This window comes from Tubulanus polymorphus, chromosome 1 (genome assembly GCF_964204645.1).
Source record: "Tubulanus polymorphus chromosome 1, tnTubPoly1.2, whole genome shotgun sequence".
NCBI classification, from domain to species: domain Eukaryota; kingdom Metazoa; phylum Nemertea; class Palaeonemertea; order Tubulaniformes; family Tubulanidae; genus Tubulanus; species Tubulanus polymorphus.
Window position 1 is genome coordinate 8674589 of NC_134025.1, and position 17221 is coordinate 8691809.

At 36.7% G+C, this 17221-nt stretch overlaps 1 long non-coding RNA gene across 1 annotated transcript; it reads right to left on the reverse strand.

The window, feature by feature from the left end:
• Positions 1 to 16035: 16035 nt before the first annotated feature.
• LOC141900777 (uncharacterized) lies at positions 16036 to 16743 on the reverse strand. The gene is made up of 3 exons (XR_012618770.1): positions 16624 to 16743; positions 16427 to 16538; positions 16036 to 16115 (listed from the first exon to the last, which is right to left on the reverse strand). It is a non-coding gene; the product is annotated as an uncharacterized LOC141900777 (long non-coding RNA).
• Between the last annotated feature and the right edge of the window lie 478 nt (positions 16744 to 17221).

The window sequence follows — 17221 nt, forward strand, 5'->3', positions numbered from 1 at the left end:
AAACCAACGACCCAATGTCTAAACCATCATTACTTCTTATGATAGATCATCCGCTCAACTTGTAGCATGAAAAAAGAACAACTCATTTTTTTCGAAAGCCGAGGGAATAAATCTATCAGTAATGAAATCTGCTAGAATTTAGAGAATGTTTGCCTCGAGATTCTCGGTGATGTCGTCGTGACTCAGATCTTTGTCATTTGCCGATGTCCACCATCTCGAGAGAAGGTGGCATAAACAATCGGCCGAACGTGAATCACATGGTTAGAGCCAAATGAATCCGATGAGATGTCAATAATAAAATTGTCGAATAAACTTAGTGCCGCAACAGCATTGTGAATGAACTCGCTCGCTGTAGGAATACATTATTATGGGGGTATTGTCAACTTTCAAAGCCGTCGTCTGAAGTGAAGTTAATTATTCCTTGAAGAAACCTTTCAGGTCGGATAGCGAAGGCCAGATATTACGCGGATACTGGTTCATAATTTTGATCAGAATTTCGACGATGTTTTCTCGATGGCATAACAACTTGTATGCTACGTATGTTTTTTCCGCGAACTTTGGCAAGAAAAGAAATTAGGAATTCCAGCTGAACCACAATACGACCATTAGAAGACTCCCGCTTTTTTGTTATGCGCTGCACTTCTTGTCCATTCTTAAATTGTAGAGGCAATTATCTAATGAAATTAGCAGGGGACGATGCAAAAATGCGGCAGTCGTAAATCAAATGAATGATTCTATTAAACAGCGATCTAATTAGCCAAATATTTGACGTACCACAAATAAATTTGTCTTCAAGCGAGACTTATTTATTACATGGGACAAATGATGGGGTGGCAGAACTCTTGTCTGATTTTTCTTCAGTCCCTTGAAAGAGAAATGTCGAAACAATGAATAATGCCGAAGATTTATTGCATTGCAGTTTAAGCGACCATGAAAAAATATGTCGCCAATTCATTAGATTCTACCAACTTCGTCGTTCCTTTCTTTGGTGTTGTGTTACTTAAACACCATTCCAGGCCCACCTCGGTATACATTTATCAAGATGTAATTGGAACAGACGGGATGGAACGGAATAAGAATACAGATTGAATATCATGTTGAAAGTTAGTTACATTGCTAGTTTATGAACTTCCTTATATATTGAACATCTACAGACTATCACAGTTTACGAGAGACAATGTGTGAGATCCCTATTCACTCATACAGTCAATTGATTCTATACTTCACAGTAACGTGAAGATGCCTCCTCCTCGACAGTGCTAACTCTGCATCACGCTCGATGGCAGCTAATCAAATCCCGCCACAATCAACAGCCGGATAATAGACTTCTGATTGTCCTAATGAGATCGGGAACAGCATGTTTTACACCTCGATGAATACGGCGCGGGATATGCCAAGGACGATTTAGCTGCTAACGCACAGTTTCTCGAGTTATTTTTCAATTTTCTTCAATGCCACCGATGGGAGTGAGCGAAAGAGAAAATCATATGTAATTGATGTAGATGATCGCACATAAATGGAATACCCATTATCTGCGCTTAATACTATCAATATATCTGAATAGATATATTTTACAGGAAGCTGATCCGATCTTTTCTTAGAAAGAACCTTCATAAACTATCTTGTGATTGCAACCTTAGCAATTCAACTTTTTATAAAAAGGCAAGCTGCTTAGTCACATAGAAACATCATTGATCCCGGCTTATTTTTGCCCTTGCCTGGTGCCAAATGGATCCGTGCCTGTTTGGCACAAGCCAGATTTGGCCTGACCAAAAACGTCAGACCGGGCCTGCACCAAAAATTATAGCCTGGGTCAAATCATTCAGCGTGAATGCTAAGTGTTTCTGGAAGTGACTGACCTCACTTGCCATAGCATCATTTTCATATGGCAAATATGCTTCTGACCTGATCCGGGTCAGTTTAACCCGGGCCAAAACGCTCCCATCTGATCGCGGCAATATTCAGTCACATTTTTCAAAACAGTGAAAACTTCGTATATGCATCATTGTTAAAGAATTCCTCTGCGCAATCATTCCAGTCGCATATCAACAATGAAGTACCATGATTCACAACGAAGTCATCTTCCTTTCCACCGACTCAATCAGGGGACGCTAGTTTACAAATTGATCTAAGAGGTGCATGCATACACGACTTTACATTTCATCAATTGCCTTCAGGTTTGATCTTCAATATGCAATTGAAATATATGAATCAGCCAATTATGGGATAATTAGACTTTCTCTGTTTCTCTTCATACCACTGTTCAAAATTTGTGACTGCAATGATAGGATTTTATACATGCATCATTACTAAACTTTAAAGTAAACGTGACAAGAGAAAACAGTTTGTTCCAAGAAAGTTAACCGCATATGAGAGGAAGAATTCAAGATGAAGTCATTCTAAACAATGAGTCCTGAATAGTGGCCTGTGAATAGTTCAACAGATTTTTACCCACGATAAACAGATAAACGCTTTGATGAGAATTTTACTCATAGTCTAGGAGGACAGCTGGTAGTTTAAAGAAATGCTTTTATGGCATAGCACGAAGAACGATCTTTCTTTTCCAACTTTGCTTTATTTAGAAGATGACATCATAAGAACCCGCTTCCGAGCGGAATAATCAAACAACCTTCGAAATTGCAACAAGTCATAATTTTCCCAGAGCGCGCGGTTAATGCTCATTGATCCTCGCGCAACAAGCCTTTTGTAGCCATGTCGATATTTGCAATCAGAAATGTAAACGGAAAACGCCGAACACCGCTGTGCCACCGTGGACAGGTGGTTAGTCGTACAGATGCACCGTACACGCGAAAACCAAAGTAATGCAATAGTCTTGTCAGTCGAATCAATAGCTATTACAGAGCAATAATAACATCAACGCAACTACTACGCTGAGTCATCATCATCATCGTGAATCCGGCCGGGATCATCATCACCGCCGAAAACTTTGTTTGCCCGTTTTGTCGCTCACGGCATCTCGTAACATGCCTTATTGACTACAGCGAGCAGTTTCCACGACGCAATAAAGTTAGCGACTAACTTTGATGCGTTCTTCAGATGCTGCACAGACGACGACACGTCGATGCCGAGGAATGCAATTTGATGCCATCCATGCAAATATAATCAACAGCGCGGATTCTCTCGGTGGAAAATTACTGTTGCACGTCGACGACTGGGGATTTTATTGCGGTATAATCGCAATGAATCAGAAATTCGAAAATAATCGCCTGGAAATCATTTCATTATCAGTATATACTATTCAGAAGAGTTTAAAAGTTGTAATACGTAGTGACAAAAGTTTTCCACTAGCCAAAATCCATATGAACAGTTACTGAAGAGGGAGGTTTCTAATTACAAACATTTGAATATCAATATGCCAATAGAAGTTTCTGAAAAACATACTGGAAAATAAGTCTCAGTAGCTCTTTTAGATGGCACAATGAATTTGGTCCATTCCATAATTTAGAACGGACAGAGTGTTCAAACAAATGAAATCTGTTCTAAATTGGTTCATTTTGCAAAAATTTGTTCATATTAATTCAATATAGTTTTCAAGTCTAAATACCATTTTCATATAGCCAAAAATCAATGTATAGTGGATCGTTAAGTATCTTAACATTTTTCTTGCGGTTTATTGAGCACCTGTTCTAACTGCAATGAAAATAACCTCGAATTGACCATAGATCTCTGTAAACCATAATCATCGAAAATAACAGCCAAGACTTAAGATATCAATTTCTGGGTAAGATACTCTTGTTGTGTGAGAACGCACAGCCCTGGTTCAGTTCATTCTAAAATTGGCCAATCTAAAACGGACTAACGTGTGAGTCTCACCCTTGCTTTAACAAAAAGTCTTCGTATAATTTTTCCTTGATTCTTCAAGCGTTAATTTGAGTAGAGCGTCGTAAAACGTACGGAAGAAACCCTCGAGAATCGGCAACAAGACAAACTGATCACAATTTGCAGCATCAGTTGCAGCATCGGTGCGCAATCTCAACATTTCAGTGATAATAAAAACATCATTTGTCGATAACAGGGAATGTGAAGGAATAGCTCAACGCGGCGTAGAGCCGAATAAATTGATTTTTTACGGAGCTACAAGCTCCAGTTCGATTTCTCCAAATCTACTATCAAAGGTGTTCTGTACATGATGTCTGCCTAATCCCGTCTTCAGATCGATGTCATGATATGAGAGAGACAGAGAGAGAGAGAGAGAGAGAGAGAGAGGTGGCCACAGCGAGATCGTTACTTAATTTAAAGATTATTGCCACGTATAGATTCCTAAACATGATCACATGAATGGGCGACCAGTGAGCTGGTGATAATCGCGTCGGTACGGTCAAAATGAAACTTTCCTCTTATTAACAATTTTCTTCATCCAAGTATTGACCATGTGTAACTCAACTGAACTCAACTGAATTGAGCCTCCATCGAATACAGCTTTCATTCATTATCAAGGATATCAGGCATTATCAAGGCAATCTTGAAGTGGCCTACTACTCAGATTTTAAGCTTAACCAAACCCACGATCATGCAAGCATTTCATTGGCCCAGGACAACTGTCCACGCGGGTGCCAAATGGGCCTGGGCCAAATCTAGCCTAAAAAGCCCAAGTAAAATTCTAACAGGGGTCAATTGATTGAGTGGAATTGCAATTGGTTCCAATTGACTCTCTTTCCTTTGTCAAAGCATTGTTTAGTATCGGGTGAATGGTTTAGTGTCCTTTTTAATTAGGCACAGGCCAAATTTGACTGGGGGGGCCAAATCGTCTCTGCTTGATCGCGGCTCAAGATAGCAGCTATCTTTCATTTCACTAATCCCTTAATCATGTACGAAAAAAATGACCAGAACAATAGAAACTAATGGAGAGACACTGCAGCACCTTATGAATACATAATAACTTGTATGCCACCCACATTACAGGATCTGTCTACATAGGTAGGATGCGGTCAAATTTCAGCATTACTTGAATGTAGGGGTGGCTATCAAATATTCATGGATACAACGACCGGAAATCTGCGCCATTCACTACTTCAGTTTATTTCCACATAGCCTACATGTTGACTATATGGCAGGCATGCAGTTTATATCTATTCTTATATTAGTATAAAGTATCCATCATTTTCATTGCAAAGACCTCTGACAATTCTACATAAGATATACACAATTCGGAAAAAATATGAAATATGACAGACGTATCTCACTCACTCTATTTTAGTCTCAACTCATTTAAAACGCCACAGGACATCTAAAACCGAATACACCTGAAATGTAATTGGAAACTTGGAAACATCGCTGCAGGCTTAAATCATCGTTTAGGTACTTGTAAATTGATTAATCGATTAAATCCCCGACATACGCCGCGAATGTTAGGCATAACTGAATTACGTAACTATTGGACATTTCTCATACTATCTAATCCACACACCCGACACTTTCATTTCTGACAAAACATTTATCAAGAGAAATAATGTGCATTGCTTAGCGCTTTCTTTCAGTTTTGGCATTACTTTTGGGAATAGTTCCTCATAAATCATGGTTTACTTCATTGACTGACGTTGTACTTAACAGTTTTGCCAGAAGAATTCCATTACTCAAAACGCGTAATTGAAGCTGATACCTGTCACAGCATGTACTTTCAGGTTTTTACGGTAGCAACGTCTCAACATTAGTACTTCGTCGACAAATCAAATTATCATCAATAGATTTTCCATCGGAAAAATTTGATTAATATTAATTGCTAGAAGCAGGTTCCTGCCAAGACTTAAAACGATGTCGTCCATTCTATCATTGCGCAATGAAGATGAAACAATTAAGCAAATCAGGTGTAATTTTTTTCTGATTGCAAGCAAATGTGCAGGAAATTTTTCAGCGCGCTTGGTGAAAATTCCTGACAAGGAGATAAGAAATTTGATGCGGCAGGACAATGATTCTTGAATGGAAAATAACATTTTTACTGACAAAATGATTGTTTGGTAATCATTCAGATACAAGTGTTTATGTTAAAATGACAAAGGAACTGTATTTCGCAATGGCATGCACCACTAACAGCCTTGTGAACATCCATCTTTAGTGATAATACGCCGTGATTGAATTAGCCACAATGCCAATATGAAAGCCGCCTTTATCGGCAAAGCTAAGTGGCAACTTTTATTAAACCTGGCAAGTACGCCTGGTCAAACTTATGAAGGAATGGAAGAAAAACTCGGAATTCTCAACAGAAGCAACAGTTTGTTATCCGCGTTACCTTGGTTACGCGTGAGAAGGGCACGCTTTCCCGATACCGTCGCAGCCCGTAGGTACAAATTAAGGAACTCCATTAAACGAGGAGGCAGGCGAAGAGGTTTATCGCGCGAAGGCGCGTGTGGACAGGTAACAGTGATACTGGAATTACATGAGGGGTTTTTGTAAGGATTCCATCAAGAGAGCAACAGGTAAAATCATAATGAGAAGACACTTCGAGGACGGAGATATTCCGCTGGCATGAGATGATTTTCATGTAAGCCTATTCAATTCGCGCCTATCGTGTACTCAACAACAGCTGAACAAAGTAACCGAGCAGATTATTAACATTATCAGCATATAAGTAATACTACCTTCGAAAGAAGATAGAAATATTTATACAGAATGTAAATAAACACATACAATTATTTTTTCAAAATTTTTCTTTTAATATCATTCTCCAAAATATATCATAAGACTTCTACATAAAACACATCAACGAAATATGATTTTTTGTTTAAGTGCTAATTGATAAAATTCAATAGAATGGAATATATGCAGTCATCGTCCGAATTCTATTCTAGGCCTGATGGAATGCGATCCGAACCAGTATCGATAAAAAGCATGTCTGAGCAAACGCACAATATATGGACAAGAGCTTTGTCAATACGAGAAATGATATCCAAACAAGGCCAACAACTTCGATTAATGCTAAATGACTTCAAGCTGCAACTTACATCTTTCCCCGGCAATGGAGATTTTGCAAAGATATTCATGGATGCCAAAAAAGTCTTCCTAGTAATTTTCTAATGAAAAATAATCTTTAACTCATTAACACAAGAGGATTTTACCAATGTGATATTTGGTAAATGCAGTTGCAACAAAAACTGTTAGAATTGAATGAATTTTTTATTTTCCTTTGGAAATATGATTAAGGTGTAACAAATATTGAGAATCGAAGCTGTAAGGTTCCGTTCAAGTATTTCCGACAGGTACATCTACAACAGCGATCAAAATCTCCGTGCGAGAAAACCAATTTGAAGAATGCAATCACATCAAACGACAGTCATTACGGATGTAATGTCATTGTGGGGACGCCGCGCGTTTTCATTTCTGCTCCATCAAAAATTCATAATCTTAAGATGATCTCCGATTTCTTGCCTGTTAACTGATATACCTCGGTATTAATCTTCCGGTCCGATCAGCAATACAAACAAATCACGGCAGCAGCGGCTGCGATGATGAGAATACCGGCGCCGGTTTTACCACAGGCTCTCAATGACTGGATGCAATATAAATACTTGCATCGTATCGTGTACGACGACGACGACCGGTAAAAAGAAACCCGAGATGAAAAGACGATGATATCGCTGCTGGCAACAGGCAGCAAAGATAGAACTTTTAGCATGCAACAATTATTATTCGCTGCAACAATAAAAAAAGAATTTGCAGTAGCGAATAGTAATCAAAAAGTATGATATACGTTGAATTAATCCGTTACCGGAGACACTCTAGCGATTGTAACGGGATACATTATATCTTAATCACCGTCTTAGAATTCTCGAGAATTTCTAATGAATCCCAAACAAGTTATTCAGTCACTGAGGCTAACACGTCACATGGGCGTCCCCAGGAGCTTTCATAGGGGGTTCGAAGAAGCATCAATCCAGTATCCATGCACAATGTCGGGTGTTTGGTGGGCCTCCCCCAAAAAACTTTTTAAAAATTGGAGGCTTTAGAGACGTTTTCCAGGCTTAGAGTTAAAAGACTAGTCAAATTGGCAAGAAATATCTTGAACATTGAATACATAGTAACTTGAGAAGTTAGCTATCTTGAAAAGGGGGTGCAGGGGTGGCGGACGCACCCCCCTTGAGGAGCCTATGTGTCAGTTGAAGCTCATTTTTACTGCATAATCAGGCTGATTTTAAAAGAATATTTGATAATTCCAGTCATGAATTTGCAACTTATATAGGCCTATCTAACTAAAGTTTTCAGCATTCAAAATCTTGAAGTTCAAATATGCGGATTGTAAGAACGTTTTCACAAGTCTGTCTTATCCACTCTGACATGTCATTGTTGGTGAATGAGTAGACAACATCTTTGTGCTGTAATCTTTATCGACTAAATGATCCTAACATCTCCCAACTACTACAACGAATCTTACATTCAGTAGAAACAGGAAATCCATATTGGTAACATTTGATGATCATTGTTGTCTGTAGGCCTATATCTTCATAAAAAAGATACTCACTTCATAAAAAAAGATACTAACAAGCGAGCTTGCATTGTCACCGTGATGTTTAAAATAGGAATTGATGAAATTGTCAAATTATGTGATTATATTATCACGTTTAGTTGTAAATATAGGATGAATTTACATTGATTCAAACTGTTTACTTCAGAATATTTAATGGAAATAAAGAATTTCAAAAATTTTTAATAAGCCTGGCGAGAAGTATTTTCTTTTATTCGGATTCTTATGTTTACCTTGAAATTTGAATGAAGCAATGCAGTTCATTTACCGGGTACTCGAGTTCGTTCAAATATTAAAGAAGCACATTCGAAATGCCGGAAGCCCAGCTTGAAACAACTGAGATTCTATAATACCTGATTACATCGAGTGAAGAATGCCGTCAATTGACATGTCCTTTGAATTTCCGAATGCTTGTTCGGCAAAGCTGTGCATTTCCCACCTTAACCAGCTTCTCGAACAATCGAAGCAACAGTTTTTTCACCTTCACAAGCGAGCGGATGAGCTAGCGAAGAGGTTTTTTGCTCCTCAGTTCGTGCGAAGGCGTTTTACTGCCGACGAATACCTCGTAATTATACTAATTTCTGATTGATTGCAGTTGACAGTGCTGCAGGGTGGTTTTACCTGCATTCTCATAGCCTGACTACATAATTATTCTTTTCATATCGACGGCATGAAGGGTGGCGAAATTGGCACCAATTTCGTGGGATGGTCAAATTGCACGCCCCATGAAATGTTTATCACAAAGATATCCGAGAAATGACATCCACCAGCTTTTCTATTGGTGCTATAAACGATATCATAAAAAAATTTTGAAGCTTTATCGACAGATACCAAATTTCTTTTTGCTCAATTAAATCATAATCCGTTTTGATCAGCTCTATAAAGAAATCTTTTATACAACAGAAATGAAGTTTTGTCAGTGAAAACTCGCAGTTTGTAGAGATAAGAATTGATTTTGTGATAGGCCTGCAGCTTTATATCGTCAGATTGCATCGGAGATTGCATTTACTTCGACAGCTGTTGCTGCAAGTCATCGGTGTTAGGATCAACAGGCCCAATAATTGCTGATGAAAAAATAATGCTGACATAACTATGCACCTAAAAACCAATAACCGATTCTTCAGTTACTACCAGAGTCAGCATAACGATTTTCACAATACATTCACCCGGAACCACAGTAGCATGTTGTTTTTCTGATTTTCATTAGTTTGAAACCATCTAGTACGAGTTAAAATTTAACTTGTAATAGTGCAGAAGTAAGTAATTTTAAATGTGAAATTAAAATCACTGAACTGGGCCCAACCTTAGCCTAGGCCTATAAGCGGGTATGATCAGAAAAACTCAATTGTATCATTTTATACGCATGTTTAGATTTTCCAAAGTTTGGAAAAAATATGCAAATGATATGGTAATAGTGGGCAAATTTAACAGGGTAAAAGAAGAGTAGAAAGAATTACCGTACAGAAAAACATAGGATTAGGAATGTATGATAATCAGGGAAAAACAGTTCTAAGGAATACGCCTTTAGTTTAAGCAGATGATTTTATTGAATAGTGAGGCAAACAGGATTAATAAATTATGCTCTAAAGGATATTATAATTGTGCTGGAAATTTCATTTTTAATTTTCGAAACACCAACATTGAAACTTACCTCAACAGTTTCTTCTTGTGTTCGACATACTTGCGGCTGCCATCTCAGCCGTGACGAAGACCTTCTTCTCGATCCGCCACTAACCCTTGAATTTGGGCTTGAGCCCGAACTGCTGTACGCCAGTGGTGAAGGTGAACGCGATGACCCGCTTTTTATAATCCTAGAGACAGTCTTTGATACGGGTATCCTCGGCTCTGGAGACTGAGATGCCGATCTTTTCGGAACCGGGATTCGACCTCGACCGAGCAGAGTATATTTTGGCTTTGCTTTATTTGATTTGTTGCTACTTGCATTCGATTTCGCAGAAGTAGCAGGTGACACTGGACACGATTGTGTTTGTCTACCTATAACAGCAGCTGGTATTCCGGTAGTCGACAGAAAACCATAATCTCGAATTTGAACCTTATCCGATGACGATAATTTTGCAAGTTTACTTTTAGCAAATCGAAAAGACATGTCTACTACTACAAATCAACGGAAATCCACAATTTCGTCGACAATATGGAGAATAAACGAAAAACAGCATCATTTTTTAAGCGATGAAATTTTTCAACAGTTACGTTTTGACGAGCGCATTAAACAAAAAAAAAACGGAATAGATAGGCCTACACTCAAAAATAGCACCTTCTCAGTCTCAAGTTGTGTTGACCACCGGCATGAATCCCGATAAAACCATAACATAAATTCATCATTGAACCGTGTGATGGTCATTCATTCAATACCAAAGCGATGAATGATGACAAAATACGCGCGGGATCCGCCATCATCGACGCAGCACGTGGCGCCGTATCTACTCGAACTGTCACATAAACCCACGGCCCACACTCACACTGCTCAGATCGGTCGCCATCTATCAGGTTTCCCCCCAGCATCCTCATTTGCCGCAGCAGGTTCGTTGTATTTGTGACGGATACCGTCGTTGGCACCATACGGTATTGTTGAAGGCTTGGTGCAACGTTAAGCGTCCGGGTTTCAATTTATTTCGTATAATTCCTATATCGAAAATAAATGGTAGTTATCGCTCATTAGGACAGATTAGTCAGCCTAATAAGTGGCGTCGAAATCGTGCATTTAAAAATCAAACCGTCTATTTTAGATAAATAATTCTTAACAATGGATCATAATACGAGTAAAATAGAAAGAGACGACAGACAGAGATTGAAATGAAGTGATCAGCCAGATATGCATTATTAACACTGAAAATAATAATTATGTTTTATACAGAGACAGACAAAAATAGGGATCATCCATTTACTGCATACTCCTTCTCTAGCCCCCTATACGCATTTTTGAGCATTAGTAGATTTTATTTATTCCCCTCCCCTGCTGTGTATGTAATAGATGGATCATCCCTGATAATTCCATAGATATTCAAAAAGGCCATATTTTCAGTAGAATTCTATATATGTTTGCTTAGTTAAAAAGCTTCATTGCCATAGTTGTGTAGCATATACCGCGTAAAGGAGGCATGAATGAAAGTCTTCCTGTTTTCAGTTCCTGAATTTATACGATATCAAAATGAATTTATATTTTAGTAAAAGGTAAATACGCATGACTTGTTGCGCACTTAGAGCTTAATTTTCGCTATTTAGAAGCTTTTTGAAGATCCGTCTTGTTGAGTGGAATCCTGAAATTAAAGCAATAGTTGTTGTACAAGAAATGAATGATGATTATTGAAAAAGATTTATTCATCAGTTAAAATTACAAAGTACGTACATGTAAAATGTATTTGAATGTTGAAGTATTAATGTTACTAGATGACGCTATAAGCACGATTGAATGTCACCCCTGGAATATATTATACTGTACGCAATTTGTATAAATTATATACTTTCATTCGATATGAAATTGTAAAATAAAGAAGTGTAACGTGTTTTTGTTGTTGAGGGTTCTGATTTATTGCTCATGGAGGATTATTAGCCAGGAAACTGCAACTGATTCAACTGCCAGGGATCGTAAATAATTCACGGGCCGGCCGGTGAAAAGCAGTGAATTAATAAAAGGGCAGTGAAATGGGGGTGTTACTAAAACTGCGCTACTTAAACGAAGACCTATGCGCTTAGAGGTGTAAGAACTATGCATGACTAAAACGAAGACTGAAGACCTACTGCACTCATTAGAAATCATCACTCGGGGCGCTATCTGTGTATTCAACCACCTCTGCCAATGAGTGCAGGCATCCATCCATCCTCCCAGACAGGGATTGACAAATTTCAAAATCATATTTATTCTCATACAACAATTATACAAAATGCCAGGAGTAATTATAATGTGAGCTCGTCAAACACGTGGACTTTCAAAAACGACTAGTCCAACCACCATAGGTGTATAAACTATAAACGAGAGTTTATACGCCCATAGTCCAACGCCATAGACTAAAACAAAAGAAGTCTATGGTCCAACCATGGACTCAATAGTCCATGGCCCCCGCACTAAAACCAGAGATAAACCTGGCCAAATACTCTGGAAAGCGTAGGATTAAGTAATCAATCTGATTTACATTTTTTTCATCATTTTAATTTCACATATCAAATTATTACCTCTTAGCTTATTTTCTCAAATTTCTATAGTAATTCTATTGCTATTACTGTGTATGAAATTGTACTAACTTTAAAACCACAAAAGTTACATGTAAGGTATTTCGAAGTCTTTATCTACGATACATTTCCACTACAGCTGATTTATACAATTTGCATCAACAGGAAAATAACAAAATACACAAAGAATTAGAAACTTTGATGCATAAAACACCAAAACACGACTAGTCTGAAAGCCTAGTATTATGAATTTGACACTTCATGAGGTCAATATAACCGACACTTTGTTATATTTCATGAAATATGGATCTATCATGTCAACTTTTCAAATGACATTGAGATTGAGGATATCTCAATTATCAAGAAAAAGCTCAACTATATTCGATGGGACCTTAAATCAGTGTTTTATGAACAACAATAATTATACCTAAATGACAGGTATTTGTGTACTTGAGGAAGTGCCTCAGTCATTTACAAAAACATGACCTGTATTTCAAAAAAAGTCTCCAACATAAAAACATTAAAACCTGAGATAAAAACACAAATTCAAACTGGAAAGCTTATGATTAACTAAACAGTCTTTTATTTAATTTTCATCAACTTTATTTTACAAGATAACTAGAGTTTTGCCACCTTTGCTCAGACATGAGCAAATTGGTTATTTTCTCACATGTTACATTTAATGCAAAAGTATTTTTGGAGGTATCCTCTTATATGCAATCAACAAGATAAAATTGTTCACCTGTCAATTTGAATACAGTTGGCACAATTTACTAACTTCATATATCCTCATTTATCAGGAGACTGCTCCTCTATTTTCCATAAGAACCTTAATAAAAAATAGTATCTTATGAACCAATGATTGAAAAGCACCACAGTGAAAAAGTTGCCCACTCAATGTAAGGGATGAATGTGTCACAATCGCACTGCTCATGTAGGACAGGTTGATTTTTGAGGGTCAAGTGATAATACATATATGCTTGCCCCAAGGTCAAGTGGCATTTATTCCTTAGATCAAACCCGGCAAACTATTATAAAGGTTTTTCTTCGTGACAATTCAAGATAAATCGAGTATCTTCAAACAAATATCGTAACTGACAAAGCTACAGTAACGTTTTATTTATATTATTCAACGTGATAGTAGATATAAATACAACTGTATATAAAGATCAGAAATTCTTCGAGTCCAGATATTACAGGCCCCACACAGACGCGGTTAAACCGATAATCAAAACAAAGCTAGGACAGTTGACCAATTAGCACTGTATCCTAAAGCTATCAAGAAACTGCTGCTATTTTCGACAGGCCCTTAATTAAATCAGCATTTTATGAACCACTGAAAAGCACTAAAGTAAAATTGTTGCTATAAAACTTAACAACTGAAATGTTTCAACATGGATGATGAAAATGTACATCGTTTTATTCACACAACAATAATATCTTAATCGAGGAATCATCATGCAAGTTCTTAATTTACAAACATGCAAAATGTGTCATAATAACAGTCTCCAACATAAAAGCATTAAAACTAGAGATGAGACACTCGGATTCACTCTGGAAATCTAAGTATCAATTAATCAGTCTTAATTTCATTTTCATTAAAATTACTTTCACTAGAATTTTGCCAACTTTTCCCTGACTTAAGATTACCTAACACCTTGACATTACAAACTAAGTATTCTGACGTTTTTTCTTCCAGCTTTAACATCAATAACTAAGTTTATAGCTGTTTAACATTCTTTTAAAAAAGTAAAAAGTATTTACCAGATTTTAGATAGTAAATCTACCCATGTATAACAATAAACAGTCACAGCAGTGATTGAGCGCGGCTAGTTGAAAGGACGGGTCGATCTTTCATCACAGTTATTCAAAGCATTCTATCATATCAGTTATTTTTTTAAATGTTTTCGATTTAGTTAAGGTTTATGGTTATTTGTTTTGTTCATTACAATAACTGAGTTGATAGAATGCTTTGATTAACAACAGAAAAGATCTCGGGTTTTCGCTACACTTAGGGAAGGTTGTTCGATAAATGAAGAACCTTGTTGATAAATATTTTAAAAAATGCCTTTTCATGTAAATAGAATTTTAATTTATTTTTTGTTTGTATTGTTGTTTATTCTATTTATTATTTATTGGTTTTTTTACTTTTTAGAATTAATTTATGTACTTGTAGTTTGTAGTTATGTATTATTTATACTCCTCTATCTACAACTGCAGGCATTTTTTCACTGTAAAGTCCTGGGGCCCATTTTAAAAAAAGCGCTACCGATTCACTGCCACTCCTTAATAATCATTATACACCCAATTTGAAGCTAAGTGATTATTCACGAGAGCCATCTCGTGAAATGGATTTCCCAATTACAATAAAAGAAGTTCATACAGCTATAAACAATGTTAAAACGTTCAAAATTAGTCCTAGCTATAACTTTATGCCTCGTTATTCCTAGCTTTACCTCTCAAATGTAATAATGGTCTCCTTTCAGATAAAGCTTTAGTTTTCAAATACGTAGCTATGATCATCAAACAGATTGATGGAGGCTTAAAGGTCAATGTGAAAATCGAAATCTACGATTTCAAATTTGTCAAATTGGTTACATGGGCCTTCCGAAAATATCAATGCCATCAAATTAGTACATCTACAATTCAGCAAATAGTTAATATTTGTACATCAACACTGGTCTAACGTTATGTTCTATGTTTCCTAACTATGTGATATCTAGGGCCTAGCAAGACAGGAGCATAGCCACTGTTGACTATGTTTAACTACGGTAAGCATGATGATAAAACTCACAATATGATGTTGAAACTATATCTCAGTTTAGGAGTTAACTCAACAGACCTACAAGTCCAAACTAGGCGCTCGACACAAACATTTACCCCTTGTCACTAACCTAACTTGACTTATCTATCGACCAAGGATCGAAGACCAACATCTTGAATTGAATTAATGGAGCTAAGCTTTTATTAGACTCTCACATTGCATAAAACATTATAAAATAGTTTCCTCGAAAACACTATATTATCCATCAGACTGGTTTGAAAAAGGGTAATAAGTAAAAAAATCAATACTTTACTACAATGTGCTATTATCTTCGCCACTCCTGGATTTCAGTGTTTATAAGATGCACTATTGTTTATGCTGCTCCTCAATTTATAAGATATACTATTGTCTTTGCTGCTTCTAAAACAGTGTTTATCCTGTATCAGTGTTTATAAGATAATCCATTAGCATTGCTGTGCGAATTAGTGTTTATAAGATACACTTTTGTCTCTGCTGCTCCTGATAAAATCTTTCATAGAAATCAACCACCGATTGAAGAAGAATCCATCGTTGAGTGATTAATCCGTTGCTGGCTCCTCAACTTATCACCTGGGCTTTTGCAATTTGCATCAGCAAATGGGTCAATCAGTAATCGTTGTGGGTGTCTTCTCGATGATGTTAGTTTGACTGAAACAAAGTGAAGAAAGCAAAACATTTCAGTCAGATTTATCATACCGGTAATTTACATGTCATTTCAAATTACAGGCCACCGTGTGTTTCACAAAGTAAAATTCATTGACGTCAATTGTCGATTTAGACCCAAATTATTAATTGCAGTAGTAGGACTAGTTCATCATTGTTTAAGACTAGTAAAGATAAAAGATCAGCCATTTGGACCGGTAAATAAATTTTGATGATAGTCACTTATAAAATGATATTCATATGAGGCTTGAAATTTCTATATACCGGTAATTCCATGTACATGTATATCAACTTACCTTTAAAGATTGCTGGGTTCAGTTCTGGCCTTTTCTGTGCACCGTTCCGGTTTGTAGATTTTGGACGAGGAGTTGATCTCAAGCTGGGCTTTTTCGTATAGTTCAAATTTAGCTGCAATGATCATAAGAAGATATCCTGTAATGACAAAAGATTTCATTTAGAATGAATCAAAATTTTTCCATGAACATCAAGTTACCTTTTATGATTGCTGGGTTCATTATCGACGTGGATCATCTAAGTTTGTTGGCCGATGAGTTGAATTCAAACTGGCCCGTTATGTGAGCTTTTCTCTCATCGGCAGATTTTAGATGAGTTGTTGATCTCAGGCTCTCGTTTGACTTTTTGAGTACAGATATAGTTGTGATCTGCGGTCAATCTAGCATAATTTTTTTTCGAAATCGAAGGAGTCCGAAAGTTTACAAGGTAGAATTTTGTCTAAGTTTTACCTATTTTTACAGTTTTTTTTTAAATCGAAGTGTAGATATAGTTGTGTGATTGGCGATCAATCTTACATAATTTTTTTTCGAAATCGAAGTAGTCCGAAAGTTTACAAGGTAGAATTTTGTCTAAGTTTTACCTATTTTTACAGTTTTTTTTTTAAATCGAAGTGTAGATATAGTTGTGTGATTGGCGATCAATCTTACATAATTTTTTTTCAAAATTGAAGTAGTCCGAAAGTTTACAAGGTAGAATTTTATCTAAGTTTTACGTATTTTTACAGTTTTTTTTTTAAATCGAAGTGCAGATATAGTTGTGTGATTGGCGATCAATCTTACATAATTTTTTTTCAAAAT